This window comes from Ornithodoros turicata, chromosome 1 (genome assembly GCF_037126465.1).
Source record: "Ornithodoros turicata isolate Travis chromosome 1, ASM3712646v1, whole genome shotgun sequence".
NCBI lineage: Eukaryota > Metazoa > Arthropoda > Arachnida > Ixodida > Argasidae > Ornithodoros > Ornithodoros turicata.
In genome coordinates, this window is record NC_088201.1 from 49,269,809 (window position 1) to 49,275,843 (window position 6,035).

Below are 6,035 nucleotides of genomic sequence, written 5' to 3' on the forward strand. Positions count from 1 at the left end.
AACAAAGGGCAATCGAATGGTACACTTTATGAAAGGGGCAGGGGGTACGAGACCGTCCCTTTTGGTATTTGTGCTGTGGACAATGTTCGTGGTCTGCATCATACTGCAAATTTGGCTTCTCCGTCCCCCACAGGGATGGCAGCTTTCGGTTGTATGTTGCGGCTTATTGACTTTAGCGCTAACTAAGTTGTCTCTAATATTTCGTGCACGGCGGTAAGTTATACGAGGTGGTTCGAGGACTATCTCTTTTAGACGTTCCGACTGGGTTAAAATTGAGTGGTGCCGGTAATAGCATTGCTGGAAGGTCACGGTAAGATTGACGCATTGCGGGCGTTCGGGTTTTGTTGATCCCTGTAGGAGGTCTGCACAGTTTGTACGTCGGGCTTTAGTTACGGCATTTGTTACTAGATTTGGCGGGAAGTGACGATTAACTAAGGTTTCTTCGAGGTCATTAAGGTTTTCTTCTAGTTCGTCATCATGGGAGCAGATTCGTCGAATTATCGTATGACCGTAACGCTTCCTGTAACCCCTGGCCACGAGAGAGTTTCGTCTAAGCTCGTTACCGATTATGTAACCTCTATACAGCAGGAGTTGTCGACACAAAATTCGGTAACCGTAGTCCGAACACCACGTACGTTACTCGTCGCTTTGCCATATACGTCCAACCGGATAGTTCCACCAATTTGATTAGTGTGGCTGAGGAACTGTACCCATAAAAAGCACCGACACTTTTTTGGAAATGCGTTCAATATCACATCATGGTAAGCCTTACTCATCAACCCACCACATCATATCAGCATCGCAATCTGTTATTCGACATCAACTCACACGTGAAACAAGGTTAAAATCTGGGCGGGTTCGGGTGTGTCATATGTTTTTTTGTTTCTTCCTTTTTTTCTTCGTATCGCCCCAGCACTAGTGGTTTTATTGGTTTTAATATCGACTCACAACTAATCAACATAATGCCCTCTCATTCGATATCAGCTCACAACCCATCAGTATTACAACCCATCATTCAACATCAACTCACAGCCCATCAATCGTAACCCGTCGTTCGATAACAAAGCCCAGAACCCATTTATTTATTTATTTATTCAGAGAGCTCTGCAGCGCCGTGAGGCATTACAGCAGAGGAGTGAGGAAGTACAATGGTGATGCTACTTGCATCATTCTCAGGAAAAACACACCAATATTGTACACTGACTACACACAGTATTACATGGTAGAAACGAAAAAAAAAGAAGAAGAGTAACAACAAAAACAAAGAATCAGTGCATAAGACACATAATCTTAGCCATAAATAATGTATTATTGGCAGCATTAACGGCTTCTTGGGGCAGAGAATTCCACTCTGGGATGGTGGAACAAAAGAAAGATTGCTTTAAAACACTCGTTGAAAAACGCAATGGTTCAATTTTTTTAGAGTGATCCATCCTGGACGATACATACACAGGTGGTAGAAGAAATTCATCCTTATTTAGACCAGTGTTTCCGCTATGAATATCGTACATCAATTTCAATCAATATTCTTTAAATTGTCCCACCCTAAGTCGGCAGTGAGTTCATGAGAGCGGATACGAAAAGAATAATTACCCGACACGAACCTCGCTGCCATATTCTGAACTCCCTGAATCCTTTTCTGTAAATATTCCTGCTGGGGATCCCACACCACCGAAGCATACTCTAATATGGGGAGAACGTATGATTTGAAAACGGTTTCCTTTACATACATGCACGGATGACGCCGTCACGTCCTGGCTGAATCTCTGTGACGCGTGCAAGAGGCCACAAGGCTCTACTAAGAGGCTTGGAAGAAAGGAGTACCAATTCGCCCACCTGGAATGGCACGGCGGAACTGTACTGGAAGCGATGGGCAGACGGTAGCTCGGAGATGTATTCGCGAGCCCATCTGCGCCAAAATTCGTCGAGCAAGCTTTGTCGAAGCTGCATCCTTTCAAGGAGCGAGGAGCGCGTATCATTGGCCACGCTGCCTGTGTCTGAACAGTCCGGTAGAACAGTTAACCGTTTTCCGACAAGAAAGTGGGAGGGACACAGAGGAGAAAAATCCCTGGGGTCGTCGGATATGTACGTTAGAGGTCTAGAGTTGATCATGGCTTCGATTTCGGTGAGGACGGTGGTAATCTGCTCGAAGGATAGGCACGTTCGACCGAGGGACTTGCGCAAAGCGTCCTTCACCGACCTCACGAGGCGCTCCCAGAACCCGCCCCACCAGGGTGCGCGTTCAGCAATAAAGATCCATTGAATGTGATGGTCGACACAGTAGCTTTGAAGAGGCGCAGCGTGAACGAGGCGGTGGAGCTCTGCAATGTCTTGTGACGCCCGTTTGAATGTTCGGAAGTTGTCCGAGTACACTTTGCACGGAATTGATCTTCTTGCAACAAAGCGTCTAAATGCCTGGAGGAAGTCGGCAGCGCCCATTACGCGGCGCCCGCTTAAAGTTGCGTCTAAGAAAAAACAAAGTACGACTTGCCCTGGACACAACCTGATTGATGTGACTCTCCCAGTGTAAGTTAGACTGGAATAAAACACCCAAGTATTTGTATTCATTTGTCAGCGCGAGAGGGACAGATCCTATTACATGCGAATGTATTCTTGTGCGACTAGTGCGGTTAAAATGAAGAACTTTACATTTACTAGTATTTAGGGTCATGCCCCATGTAGCACACCAGGCAGCAATAGCGTCAAGGTCTCTCTGAAGTAAGAGAACGTCATTCGGTCCTGATACCTTGCGATACACAACGCAGTCATCTGCGAATAATCGGATGTTCGACTGAATATTCGTTGTAATGTCGTTAACATATATTAAAAAGAGCAAGGGCCCCAGAACGGACCCCTGAGGGACACCCGAGGTCACGAAGGATCGACACGAATTAGCACCATTCACTACAACACGTTGTGACCTATTCATCATGTAATCTAATAACCACCTAAAGACAATTGAATCTAATCTTAGCATTTGCAGCTTATAACATAGCAAACTATGAGGCACAGAATCAAACGCCTTCCGAAAATCAAGAAAAACACAATCAGTTTGGATACCCTCATCCCACGCCAAGGCTATATCATGGTGAAAGGAAATCAACTGAGTAACGCATGAATAGCCTGGCCGAAAACCGTGTTGAAAAGGTGACAGGAAGTTATTATTAGTTAAATGTTTAGCAACGTTGGAGTAAACAATGTGCTCAAGGATCTTTGAAACGATACACAGGAGAGACACAGGTCTATAATTTTCGACGCAACGTCGATCACCTGACTTAAATATTGGAGCCACGTTTGCATGTTTCCACTCATCAGGAAGCGATGATGTCTTTAACGACAGGTCAAATAACTGGAACAAATACTCGGAGACAGAAGAACTACAGCGTTGAAGAATAATAGCAGGTATCGTGTCAGGGCCAGAACACTTTCTTACAGCCAGATTATTGCATAATTTCATAATGCCGAAACTGAAAAATAACTGAAAGAACAAGCGGGGCCATGGGCACTTCCACGTTAGCCACAAACTCAGGGTTGGCAACTTGGACTCGAGGAGTACTGAACACAGAACTGAAATAACAACTGAAAGCAGTCGCCATATCAACGTTGTCATTTAGATTTAGGTTATCATAGACTATGTTAGATATTCCGACTTGTGTTTTGCCATTACATCTAATGTGCTTCCACAGATCACGGCTACTACTAACACGGTCATTAAGAGTTTGAAAATATCTAATTTTAGCTTGCTTTAGTTCGACTCTTAACTGACCTGATACCGCTGATAGTCTGGCTCTTGTTATTTCACTTCTGCTAGGTTTATACAGGCAGTACAAACGACTTCTTTTACGTATGAGCTTTCTAATGGTTGAAGATACGTATGGTTTGTTGCATCTTTTCTTTGATCTAAGTATTCTAAATGGTATATACTTGTCAATCAAGCGAGTTAAAAAACTTCGAAACACCACCCACTGTCTAGAGACGTCCCCCGTATGACACGTCTCAGCAAAACGGAACAAGTTCGCCTGCAACTCTCTTGAAATACCAAGATAATCACCCCTGTCATACAAATACACTTTTCTGGGCGTCCCTCTGTTTATACATGTTTGTGGTAAAGAAATGGTTGTCGACACACAATCATGGTCACTAAGACCAGGGACAACAATAGTGTCTTTGATGATCGAGTCGGTATTACACAAGACTAAGTCAAGAAAGGCGTCCCCTCTAGTAGGTGACTTAACGTGTTGCGATAAGTCAAAAACCTTAAGAATGTGTCGGAATTCACAATAGACTCCAACATTGCACAAAAACACAGGATCGCTTTTCCATTCAATATTAGGCAAATTAAAATCTCCCGTAAGTACCATATAGTTTGTTCGTACCGACAACAGTTGATTGAATAAAGAAGTTAATGAAGAACAATCGGAATTGGGTGGTCGGTAGTATGCACATACAGCAACTTGAGAAGCACTGATACCTTCCACTACACACCAAACTGATTCACAGCCGGCAGTATCAATGTCAAGGCGGAAGCTTTTAATTGAACTTCTAACCAAAATAAAAACCCCTCCACCATGAGCATGACGATCCTTTCGATACACCGTAAAACCAGCTGGAAACACTTCCTCATCATGAATACTATCGTCCAACCAAGATTCCGTACCTACAATTATGTCGGGATCAGCACATTCAACCAACACAGCAAATTCATCAATTTTGTTTTTAATGCTCCGACAATTTACTGTTAACATCTGCATGTACCTTTTAACTGAATTGCGGACAATATCGCTCCCTGAACACAATTCCTATACTGAACTATCTTGTCCCATGGACAACAATGTATTAGCCCTTGTGACTGACCTCGTTGCAGGGCGATAAGCAGACGCATTAACAATAGGTTCCATCTCCTGTCTAGATTCTGCGTCACAGTTCCAAAAGTAACGCTTGCCGTTAATTTCCAGTTTATCGTAAAACAAACGAGCTTTATCCCCTCTCTGTCGCTCACCGAGGCAAGATGCCCACAACTTCTTCCGAACGGAACGTACATGCTGAGAGAAGTCTTCCAAAATCACAATCTCTGTTCCCTTTAGTTTGTGGCAATTTTTCAAAACCAGGTTCCTTTCTCGATAGTCATAGAACCTGACGATTACTGGACGGACTTTCCCCGCAACCATCCTTCCTAGTTTGTGAATCCTTTCGATACTAGAAACCTGCACGCCCAACTTAGAAGACAACAGTTCATTTTGAACTGTAGTAAGAAGAGAGGAGCTGGATTCCGCTTCAGATTCTCGCAAACCGTAAATAACTAAATTATCATCCCATCATTTAACCCATCATTAGACTTCAAATCCAGAACTGATCATAGCCCATCATCCAACATCAAATCAACATCACATCATATCCGCAATCACTCAATATCATATCATTCTCCGTGATGGGACGGTGAATGACCGTGAAGGCCATCGTGAATTGATTCAGCGACCTGGTAAAAAGTACTCCTAGTACAGTATAAAGTACTAATTTTGTAACGTAGTATCCTAGGAAGTTGGAAATTTGTTTAAATTATGTACTCTGGAACCAAAGGTGCCTCAATTACTCCAACGTTCTGTCTCATGGCGCCCCTTTCACTTCGCGCAATTTTTCAGTTGATTCAGTATTCAATAGAACACTGTTCAGAAAATCCCAGAGTGCTTAGTGTCGCTTTGAACTGTGGAAGTTTACTAATACGAAAGAAATAGGTGGCCTCCAAACTGTTTCGATTTCTTCCCTTCCGGTCCATTGTCCACGACGTGTCAAGGTCAGCGAAAGCGAAATGTGAAGGATTATTCTTCGTTCCCCCGCTCAGCAAGCGCCCAGGATGCAATGCGTGCGCAAAGAGCATTGGGATTTTCTGAACTCGTGTATTGTACAAATTAAATTGACAGAGAGTTAGTATAGCCCCCGTTGAGTCACTTTCTGCGTAGTCAATCTGTGTAACACACAAGGTCATAAGTAATACTGACTCGCTGATCACCTTAAAGGCCTCTACCCAAAGACAAAGA